Below are 12773 nucleotides of genomic sequence, written 5' to 3' on the forward strand. Positions count from 1 at the left end.
TATTTTGGCAGAACAATGAGTTTCAGCAGATCATGACCTTTCAGATGGTATCCTACATGGCATGCTTTATATGAAATATCACAACCACATACATTGAACTGGGTTAGACAAAATGTGAACCAGCCTGCTTAACTTTCATGCAAGACTCCATCTCAACTCCCAGTTTCCAGAAAACGTAATTTCCAAACCACAGAGGTTTAGATAAACCAGGGATAAACAGCTAAAAGTCTGGATGATTATCAAAACAGAATCCAACCAGATCTCCATGTTATTTTATGCATAACAAATAATTCAGTCTATTCTAGACAAAATAATTAGAGTTGTTGCAGGTCTACTAATCTCTACGCAGATCTTTGTCAGAGAGAAATGGAGATGAACCAGTAGTCACCACGAAAGGATAGTTGGAGCTAAAAAAAAGCGTAGTGTGGACACCACTTTATGAAGTGACAGGTCCCAGCTTCAGGCCACTTTTAGTATACAACTGCCCAAGGACAGAAAGAACTGATCATTAACAGGGAGAAAAAAGCAGATCTTTCTGTAGCACAGTGGACAGACCTTCCACAGACCTCCTTTTCAGTGAAATTTTCTACAGCAGAAAGGATACTGCGACAGCGGGAAAGGAGAATGGGAAAAAAAGTTGCTGGATCCTGGGACGACAACTCTCAATCAGCTCCCTTCCTCTGCCCACAAAAGTACTCCGGCACCATAGTTTAATCTTCCTACTCTTCTGGCTTGCATTTAGCATAACTTCCCCCACAGAGAGTTACTGTGCTTCATGCATCAGACATAATGGAATCGTTCCAAGTCTCCAAAATCAAGGATAGGAAAGCTAATAAACTTTTTAACAAAAGAGTATAAACATTGCCCCAGTACACTTTGATTTCATTTTTAAATGAGAGACATTGAAGCAAGGACAAGAGTACTGGAGGGAAGCAAAATAAATAAATACATGAAAATCTGAATGGCCTATTACATTTAGGAGGAAAGTATTAGATATAACCTATAGGGAAATGAGCCAGTGGTGTGGCATAGATTATGAACAGACTGCCCAACAAAAATATTGATAGCAATGTCAATATGTATTCATTCATTCACTGGTAGGAAATAAATATGTATATCCTACAAATGCCTGGACATTAACAAAAATATATATATTTCCCATGATTGCTTTTAAGATGACCCAGACACTGTCATTTTCAGGAAAGAATTCAACTGCAAATCTTACAGACATAGTTTGCTGTTTCCAAGAACATTATTAACTACACCATAAAACTCAGTGGCACTTGCATTTATTATGACATCTGATATTTGGCAGACCTGGCCTTGAAAAAAACAAACATGTTTTCTGGAACAGAAAATTGCATTCACAAATGGCAGCACACATATTTTAAAGGGATTAAGCAAGCTTTCTGTAATAACAATCAAGTTCAACACATAGTGGAGGCCAATTTTAAGCAATTCCATATTTATATACTGCATGTAAATCCACTTTTTGTATATTTGGAATCCAAAATCTTTGATAAGATTGCTGAGTTACCTTTCCATATGTCCAGTTACTATGGTCACATTTTCTCCTGATGTCTCAATCTTATTCATTTCAATCAGTGACTAAGACTATTTTGTCTATCTTACTATCCCCTCAGGACTACATAAGACTATTTTGTCTATCTTACTATCCCCTCAGGACTACATAGAGGTAGAGTTGTGCAGAGCTCTGAAGTTTTGATTCACAAGGGTCTATACAACTGGTATTGCTTTGAGTTTCAGGTTCAAAGGCAAAGTTTTAAAGTCAAACTCTGCCAAAATTGCTGGGTTCCACCGAGTTTATTTCACTCAGTTTTCATGTAAAACCACACATTGATCCAACCTTGCTCAGAATGGTACCAGATTCACGCAAGATGTGACAAACCTTAGAAACCATTTGGATGAACCTGGTCTGAGGTTTGAGTTTGTAACAAAACCTTAAACCGCACAAAGCTCACCTTGGGTAAGACTTAACAACCACCATTTTGAACTGATGCTGTTCATACACTGGTTAGCTCAATATACATGATATATTCCAAAGAGGGGCAAAATACATTCCTAGAAGTGAACTGCTGAGATCCCAAGGCATCAAACCCATAACCCTGCCCCAAATTCCAATAGCTCCTAAAAACAAACACTCTGACTAGTTTCTCTCACTAAAACAGCAGGAGGCAAGTGCTTCAGAGTTGGTTGCTTTCAAAAAATATTTTAGTTGGGACTTTGAAAAAACCCTAGGGGACCCAGCATATGCACCCAACAACCTTAGGCTCCTTGGAACTTCCAGCCCTTCATCATCATCATGTTCCCATTATGCCTGTGGAATTTAGGGCAGCAACGAAGCTCCTCCACTCCGGTCTGTTTCTGGAAAGTCTTTCAATAGTTCCCCACCTGTGCTCCAGGTTTTTCAGCTCAGGTCCCACATATCTTCGCAATGTTGTTTTCGGGAAGCCCCATTTTTGCTCACCTTCAGGTGTCCATTTTATTGCTACTCTGGTAATGGAATCAGTTTCCATCCAAAGCACATGGCCAATCCATCTCCAATGCCTCCTGGCATTGATGGTGCTCATATCCTTTTGGCTGCACTGTGTCAATAAATCTTGGTTTGAGATTGTTCTGGGCCAAAAGATACAGAGGAGTTTTCTGAGGCAGGTTGTATGGAATGAAAATAGTTTGGACATGTCATACTTTCTCATTCCCCATCATTCTGCACTATAAAGTAATGTTGAAAGTACACAGCTCTGATAAATCTTGAGTTTGGTTTTGGTGTTGTATTTAAGCTTCTGAAGGTGTTCCCAGCTTTACTGATTTTGTTCCAGATGTCCTGGCTTGTTCCACCATCCTCGATGATGGTGCTGCCCAAGTATGTGAATGTTTCTGCATTGGTGAGAACATAATCCTTTATTTGTACTGGTGACGGTGAGGCAGTATTAAAGGTCATGATATCTATCTTATTGCGGTTGATTTTCAGTCCAATTTTCTGGCTAAATGCATTGAATCAAATTATTTTTTCTTGTATATAGCCACTGAATCAAGTTGTTTTTTCTTATATATGGTGTTGGGTGTGTGATAGGAGAGCGAGATCATCTGCAAAGTCCAGGTCTTCAAGGGATGAGAAGGGTGTCCATTTAATGCCTCTTAGCATGTCTTCTATTGTATGCTGCATTACCCAGTCAATGGCAATGCTGAAAAGGATTGCAGACATGACACACCCCAACACACATTGTTCTGACTTAAAAACTGAACTCACAGTGATTAACACTCCATGTAAAGTTGAAATAAAAGCTTTTGATTATGTTGATTATATGGAGAAGGATTCTACATGCCTGCAGAATGCTCTGTAGTCTGGTCCTGTGAATGCTATAAAAACCCTTCTCAAAGTCTATGAAGTTTATGTAGCATTACTGTTGCCATTCTAAGCATTGTTCTATTATGTTTCATAGAGTGAAGATCTGGTCCGTGCATCTACGCCCTTTCCAAAAACCAGCTTGCTCTTTTCTGAGAATGCTATCAAGGGCTTCTGATATACCCTGGACTATGACCTTACACAATACTTTGCTTGGCTCAGATAAAAGTGTGCTACCGCGCCAGTTATTACAATCACTGAGAGCTCCTTTCCTTCTCCAAAACCAGGTGTGCAGTCTCTTTCCTGAACAATACCCCTCAATGTGCTAAGGGAAAGGAGAGCATTCATCATTATATATATCCCTCTGTCCACTTATTCACATACAACTGGAGCCCAGGCCCTTCCTCTTGGCATGCTAGGGTCTAAATAGAGCAGAGTGAACAATTAATTTGGGGTTGAACAAAGTATCTGATTCAACGCAAAATGAAATCTCTCCCTCACCCTCCCCCATTTAGGGATATTTTTTACCTTTAAAAATTAGTTAAAAACAAATTTTCATTTTGAAACAAAAAGTCAAAACAACTTTATGGTTCTTTAACTAAATTAATTGATTATTTTTGGCCAAAACTATTTGCCAAATTTGACCCAAATTCAAAAATATTTTGTCAACTCAAAACTGCTGTTCTTGGCAAATAAACTTATTTGTTAAAAAAAAAAATCATCCACCTCTAGGCTTAAATCTACTGATTTGTAGTCATTCCCACCTCCCGGGGATGTTGACTGAAATCTCTCTGCTACTGTTTAGGTCCATTTGGAAGCTTCAGCTGTGTAAGAATGCAACTGCCTGCCTCTTGAGTGTGGTGAGATATTGTAACCTCATATACTACCTTACTCATGTCTTCCACTGGCTTCTTGTTCATGTCCAGATGCAATTTGTGGTGTCAGGATTAATCTTTAAAGATCAGAACTGATGAAGACCACACTATGTACTCAACCAGGGGTGGGCAAACTTTTTGGCCCAAAGGCCACATTGGGGTTCCAAAACTGTATGGAGGGCTGGTTAGGGAAGGCTGTGCCTCCTCAAACCCTAACCCTATCCGCCCCCTCCCACTTCCCACCCCCTGCCTGCCCGCCTCAGAGCCCCCCCACCCATCCAGCCCCCGCTACTCCTTGTGCCCTGACCATCCCCTCCTGGGACACCCTGCCCCTAACCGCCCCCCCAGGACCCCCTCCCCCTATCAACCGCCCTGTACCCTTACTGCCCCGACCCCTATCCACACCCCCAGCCCCTGACAGGCCCCCCCCAAAGCCCCTTTCAGAATGGGGCCCTGCGAACATGGGCAGAGGATTCAGGAGGAGCAGGGGCAGCAGCGCAGCTGGAGAGAAGCGTCAGTTTCTCCTTCAAAGCACCGCTTATCTCCGGCCAGCTGCACGGCTGCCTGGTGCTTCTCCTGAGTCCTGCAGCCATGTTCACCATGCTCCCGCCACCCTCCAGCTCCCCTGAGGCTGCAAGTGAGCCTCCCTCCCTGCTCTCCTCTGCCCCTGCAGTGCAGCCCTCTCCCACGCTGGCGGCATGGCAAGCTGAGGCTGCGGGACAGGGGGAACAGCTGGAGAGGGGCCAGAGGCTAGTCCCACGGCCGGGAGCTCAAGGGCCGGGAAGGACGGTCCTGAGAGCCAGATGTGGCCCACGGGCCGTAGTTTGCCCACCTCTGTACTAGAGTGATTCACATAGCTGTCATAAGGTAAACAAAGAACCATCTTTGATTCCTAGCGTTAATCAGAAACTCGCAGGGATTTTCCTACACCCCCCCATGGGGGTGTTCACGCCCCTCCCCCCAAATTTCCCCCAACATCCCCTGCCCCAGTTTTGTGAACTAGTTACATGCAGTGTTGCCAATTTAGTGATTTTTTGGAAATGTGAATTGAAATTGAAACATTAATACACACTTTAAAAGCATATACAGTGTATGATAAAACACAGGTATCTGAAAAAGTATAATAGATTTGAAAAGTATGAACACAGACTAGCTTCCTTACACAGCTGTTGTTTTCATGACCATGTCAGTGCATTCATTTCGGCGATGTTGGCCAACCTAATAATTTCAAATTATGATTTGTAAGCAAAGTCTAAATGAGCTCTCCCTGACAGCTAGTGATGAGCTGGGGCTGGAGGGAAAGGCTTCAGGATCAGACTGTATTTACATTCACACCTAATCTACCCAGGTATCCAGCAAACAGAGCTGTTGCCCAAGTGATAGATTTTGGCTGGGGTTGGGTTACAAATCACTTGAATGCGGGGGTCAGAGGTAATGTAATGTTCTTATTGTATGAGTAAAGGGCAGAAGAACTGTTTTTAGCCTGTGCTGATTGAGGGCATCAAGAGAAAGGGTGGGGACAGGTGTTTTGCTTGAGTGTCTGCCTGAGTCACAAGTACTATTTGACCTGCTCCGCTCCACTTTTTAAAGACAGAGCTGATTAGGCTCCATAGATAGTCTTTTGTTCTGTTAAGTGACCACTACAGCTGAAAATCACTGATAACTGGGTCTAAGACCTGCTGTGCGATAGTGTTTCTGTGGAAGAGACGGCCCAGTCTGCACTAGCAGCGAGGTTCCCCCACAGAGAGCTCAGCTGAAATCACAGAGCTGGATGAAACCTCAAGAGACCAACTCGCAGGTAGCAGCAGAAGGTGACAGGGCCACTGGCAACAGAACTATGGAGTGAATGGTGGCACAACGAACAACAGTAGCCAGAGCGAACAGTGAGCAGCTGGAGGAACAAGCAAGGTGAACTCATGTGAAAGTACCTCTGAACTCTGAGTCTCCACAGGCCAAGGACAACACCAGTGAGTGTTAATGAGGCTGTTAAGAATGCTGGAGACACAACACAGTTCATGTGAACAAACATGGCTGTGGCATCATACTTTCTATTTAAGCAAGAGATACCATTGATCTCCAGTTTGTAATGTATGGTAAGTGCATTGTCACTTGTTCATCCTCAAGCTGAACACTGGTTCCGAACAAGACCAGCAAACGCTCACTATCTTTTTGAAAGAAAGTCAACTGACTGGCTAGAAGCATGTGGTTCAACAGTGAAAGACTCAACAGTTGAAAAAGTGAAGAACTCACTCACCACATTCAAAAAATTTGCATACATGGCTGATGAATGCACCAATGCAAATGGTCATCAAGTATTAAGTCATTGTATGCGTTATCTTAATGTCAGTGGTAGGCCAGTAGATGCATTTCTAGATGTTCCAGTTATAGAAGACAGATTGGCTGCATCTGACACAACCCACATCTTAGAGTTAAAATCTTGTCAATGGGACCCCAAACAGATGGCTGCTTGTGCATTTGATGGAGCTGAAAACTTCTCTGGAAGACATGGTGGAGCACAAGCTTTGCTCAGAGAAAAGTGTAACCCTAATCTCTCGTATACACACTGCAGAGGCCATCTACTCCAACAAGTGCTAGTACGAGCTGCAGACTCTTCAAAAGACACTAAAAAAAAGCTATAAATTTAATGGTCTTCATTGTATTCTTTTATTCAGCTAAAAGTCCAAAAAGACTGAATATCTTGGAAAATATAGAAGATACACTGGGGCTGAAGTTCAAATTAGTCCAACCTGGGAAAACCCTCTGGCTTTCTCATGAGCAACCCTTAGCTGTTGTCTTAAAATTACTCCAGCCATTATTACTGGCTTTGGAAAGTATCTACCAAGATGGGATGGATCTAAGTAGTGAGGCTGGTGGATTACTTTTGCTACTACATTCAGAGAAGACTATTGCCATTCTCTCTCTTGTAAGTCTACTGTTGAAACCAGTTGGGTCATTAAACAATGCCACCCAGGCATCTGCTACAACAGTAGTATATCTTTGTCCAGCAATAGAAGCTATATTTGGATCAGAGTACTGGAAGAAGCCAAGCCTTCAGTCCAGAAGTTGACTAATAAGGATTCAATATAAATGCCTTCAAGTGAAGAGGACAAGAAGTGCTTGTTAAGACAACTGAAAAAGTACACAGACTTGATTTTTAAAAATCTACAGCAGCAACTTCTAGATTCCGCTCAACCTCTACGTAGCTTTTACAGATCCCTCTCTTATAAAACACCAACAGCTGAGTGGAGTGATGCACTACCAGCAATGGGGCTGCCATGTACTCAGGACAGAATAGAGAATTTGAACACATAGTGGAATATCATATGATGAATGAATGAAGATTTGACTTCAACTTCTTTTTTATCATCACTAGTGGCTCGACCTGATCTTTATGCTATGTTTCCTGGACTGAAAGAAGTAGGAATTCATCTCTTGCTACTCCCAGTCAAAACAGCTACAGTTGAGCGTTCTTTTTCATCATTGAATAGAATTGTGTGGGTTTTGAAAGAAGTCGCCTTCTGCCTGATCGTGTGAATGAACTAATGAGCATATCAGCTGAAGGAATGGAAGTACCGGACACATGAGAAGCCACCAAAGATGAACGCATTGCATTCAAGAAGTTCATTAACAGAGCTGTGCAAAATTATAACAAGAAATCAAGAAGGATGTAGATGTAGTGCTTCATAGAAGGCTTGAGTAGCCAACTTTAATTTGTGTGATGATTTTAAATCTAATAAAATAGTCATGAAACATTTTTCAGTTTTTACTTTGGTGCCATACAGCCCACCTTCACCCTCACTGTCTCACCCCTCATTGGCCCTGACCACCCCCACCCCCCGCAAATTTGAAAAAAAAAAAAAACATTTCAATTCCTGGGGGAAACACTGGTTCACTGCTAGGAGTTTCTTATTTGAGGCTACTTCTACTGGTGTTCACACCCAAGTGTAACAAGTGTCAGAACATGATATTTTGACTTGAAGTTTTGTTTTGTTTTTCTGCTTATTTTTTCCTATAAAGTGGATTTTTAAAAAACTGTACCCATATTATACACACAAACTTAGTACCTCAGCAGCTACCTATAGTAACAACACGCACTTGAAATAATAATTTTACTACATAAAATTAAATTATGCATACAATAATACTTGCATTGTGGAGGAGGTCAGGGTGCTATTCAACAATCCAGTTAAAGCAGTCCAAAAGTCTGTATTGTTTGTCCTAAATATTTAAGACATATTATTTAATATTTAAGGTGAGTAGGGTTCAATTACTTCAACAGGGGTCCATGAAGGCATAGGGGTCCATTCACCCAGAGCTCATTGTAGGGTAAAAGCCATAGAATCATAGACTATCAGGGTTGGAAGGGACCTCAGGAGGTCATCTAGTCCAACCCCCTGCTCAAAAGCAGGACCAATCTCCAATTAAATCATCCCAGCCAGGGCTTTGTCAAGCCTGAACTTAAAAACTTCTAAGGAAGGAGATTCTACCACCTCCCTAGGTAACGCATTCCAGTGTTTCACCACCCTCCTAGTGAAAAAGTTTTTCCTAATATCCAACCTAAACCTCCCCCACTGCAACTTCAGACCATTACTCCTTGTCCTGTCATCTTCTACCACTGAGAATAGTCTAGAACCATCCTCTCTGGAACCACCTCTCAGGTAGTTGAAAGCAGCTATCAAATCCCCCCTCATTCTTCTCTTCTGCAGACTAAACAATCCCAGTTCCCTCAGCCTCTCCTCATAAGTCATGTGTTCCAGACCCTTAATCATTTTTGTTGCTCTTCGCTGGACTCTCTCCAATTTATCCACATCCTTCTTGTAGTGTGGGGCCCAAAACTGGACACAGTACTCCAGATGAGGCCTCACCAATGTCAAATAGAGGGGGACGATCACGTCCCTTGATCTGCTCGCTATGCCCCTACTTATACATCCCAAAATGCCATTGGCCTTCTTGGCAACAAGAGCACACTGCTGACTCATATCCAGCTTCTCGTCCACTGTCACCCCAGGTCCTTTTCCGCAGAACTGCTGCCTAGCCATTTGGTCCCTAGTCTGTAGCTGTGCATTGGGTTCTTCCGTCCTAAGTGCAGGACCCTGCACTTATCCTTATTGAACCTCATCAGATTTCTTTTGGCCCAATCCTCCAATTTGTCTAGGTCCCTCTGTATCCTATCCCTGCCCTCCAGCATATCTACCACTCCTCCCAGTTTAGTATCATCCGCAAATTTGCTGAGGGTGCAATCCACACCATCCTCCAGATAATTTTTGAAGATATTGAACAAAACCGGCCCCAGGTCCGACCCCTGGGGCACTCCACTTGACACCGGCTGCCAACTAGACATGGAGCCATTGATCACTACCCGTTGAGCCTGACAATCTAGCCAACTTTCTACCCACCTTATAGTGCATCATTCATACTGTGCCTCTTTGTGCTATAGCTAATATTCTAGTGCATAGTTATGGCACTACTGATTTTTCATATCCCTCCTGTTGTAACAGCCTCAATAACTGGAATATTGGCTCTTCTGTAATCCGTAGGAGCGATACGCCAGATTCTTAGCCTAGCTACATGTTTTGCGATAGTGTCCTCCCCCCAAATAATAGATTGAACATGCCACCATAATCATTTCATTTGAATAGCCTGAACTTTAAAAATGAAGCTGAATGGGTGGCTAAATGCAACCCCACAGTATTGATAGGCTGTAAGTCTCCAGTGTTGTCAATTATATTTTGACAGCTGGATAGATCTCATCTGGTAATATCTTTTTAGGGTTCTACATAGTTCGCTCCTAACATCCTTTTGATATCAATAGCCAATCTCCCAAGGTACTCCGCATACATATAAAACTCAGATAAACAGGCATACAAATTTTTTGCTTGCAATACATGTTTATGTTGAGAGTCTTCATCTCAATATTTCTGACAAACTTCTTTAGTGAAAGAAATGGAGTTCCTCAATTGGAGGGAAGAAATCTTGAACATTTTCTAAAGCTAACTTAACTACAGGATCCATATAGAAGAGAATCAGACAAATAAAATTCATCGTTACGTGACTACTAAATTTTAAAGAATCACATCACAAGATAAAATAGAATATCTAGCATATAAGTTCAACAGTGGGGATGTTACTCAGCTTCCAGGAGTTTCCTTGCAAGATACAAGGATTTGGTTTTTTTACTCTGGAATAGATCTATATATTTTTAGGTGTTTTTTTTTTTTTTTTTTGGTGAGGCTCTTCACCTTCCTTGTTCTGTAGATGAGAAATATGAGTGTGTGCTTCCAAGTGATTCTGAAATTAAGCTGACAATTATTTTAAATATCATTTTATCCTTAAACTTTCAGGTGTAGTTCAATGGTAAAGTGTAATATGTACGAACAATTTTCTACAGGTGCTGCTTTTTAATTATGGTAGGTAACTGCGCTAAAGGGTTTTGTTGGTATGTGTCTGACAATGTAACACCAGGGTGAAAACTACAGTCCTCACTCAGTCAAAATTTCCACTAATGTCAGACTTTACTTGTGGGGGCAGCTTGAGAAAGACTGTACATTGAAATCAACAGATGTTTTGCCTTCATAAGAACTGAGTAATGACTGCAGGATATAGCTGCTTGTAAGAATCTTTAAACCTAATTTTTTTCTTCATCTTTGTACAGAAAATCAAATTTCAGTATTTAAATACCAAACATTTCCCAAATCCAACAGCTGAAGCTGAGACTTTGAGATAAAAAATGGAAGGCTCTGAAAGACTTTGAGAAAGAAAGAGTATTTTGTGCTTCAGCTTTAAACCATTCCGAGATCTGATAGAATGGAAAAGCTAAAGAAGAGATTAGCAACTTGAAAAAAAAAATGCCCATTTCAAAGCAGCTCATTGATTTCTAAAGAACAATTCACTAAAAAGACATTTTAAACACAAATGGCAACGTTTCTACCTGTAGGACAGTGGCCAAACCAAACCTGCAGTACTGTATAAAGAGGGGGAAAACAATGATTATCTCACCAGTGAGTGAGCACTTGCTGGCACAGTGAGTGACATAGAAAAAAGGGTGCTACTAAAAGCAGCTGTTCCCAAATGCAGTATAACTAACTCTAAAATAATGTTCCATTTTAAGGGAATTTAGTGGTTGTGAAAAATGCCAGGTTGAGAGTACTGAAAACTGAAGTTCTTTATTCATAGAACAGGTATATTATATGTGCAGTACAACTAAATGATTCTTCACACTGCTGTACAATTTCTCTGACTTCTCTTCTGAAATTGAGACCAAAGGACCAGTTAGTGCCATGGGATCACAGTCATATAGTTGTGATCTTGTTTTTTGTGGTGTGGACCTGTACACAGGGAAGTGGAACGAGACCACCACCACATTTCACACAGGCCACAGCAGGTACTAACTTTGTGGCTAGTCACTACTATGTTGGATTGTACTTAGCATAGTGATTTACAGGTTTCCATCTACAGGTACACTTCTTCTGAGCTATCCAGTCACCTCCCACATAATATTTTAGAATACATTATGGAAATGCCAATCATGACACCATAGTGAAGTCTGAGTTCATTTTGCACTTAAAAACAGAGATACGGCATATCCTCCCCAGACTTACAGTACGTACTATGAGTATAGAATAAAATTTCCTGATAATTTACAAGTAAATCTGTTACAGTTAAAATTAAAAATTGAGTCCTTTATGAAATTTAGCTCCTGTGTCAATGTGTGCGTGTGTGAGAGAGAGTGTTGAATGATTTTTACAGAATGTTACAGATTCTTCAGACTTTCAGTGTATTTAATATTAATTAAAATCTTGTGTGTAGGCTACATTTGAAGAAATAGGCTGTACTTAAGTCATTAATTAATATGGTATCTAATTGTTATGATTAGATAGCCTACAGGCAGGCTCAGGTATGAGCTCAGGCAACCCTCAAGAGGGGGCCATTGTGATATCAGAGTAACTCAACCAATCACCATGCCTAATTCACCTACAGTTCTATTGGTTGTAATGAGCCAGTGGTTTGAGGCAGGTCGGATAGAGTCCAGTTCTGCTTTAAGTGCAAAGTGTGTGTCAAGATTTCTCAGTGGTAGATGGCTTTGCCCAAATGTCACTGTTCTGTAAAAGTTTCATGGCCACAGACTAACTTGGACATCAGTGGCTGAAAGGCTTCCCCGATGATGGATTGAGGAAGTATTGCCAAGGGAACTGAGGCAACAGTGCAATGGGCACCACTGAAACCCAGAGACATTGGGACTCAAGAACTGAGCTCTTCCAGCCCCCTTTCACAAAGCATTGGTCTCTAACAATATTGCAATGGGCCTTATTCACCTGTCTGTTTTTGGCCGATTCGCTCTGTTCTGGAGATTGTGGGGATTAGACACAGTTTATACCTGGAGTGGGAGCCTAGAGGTCCAAATCCAGGAACAATGCCTAGACTCTACCCAGCCCCAGCAAGTGAAGAGCATATGGGATTCAGCATTTGGATCCCCTCAGGACAGACTGGGGAGCATCCAACGAGGAGAACTAACCAGATCTGTGACAGTACCC

Source organism: Lepidochelys kempii, chromosome 1 (assembly GCF_965140265.1).
Source record: "Lepidochelys kempii isolate rLepKem1 chromosome 1, rLepKem1.hap2, whole genome shotgun sequence".
Classification (NCBI taxonomy): domain Eukaryota; kingdom Metazoa; phylum Chordata; order Testudines; family Cheloniidae; genus Lepidochelys; species Lepidochelys kempii.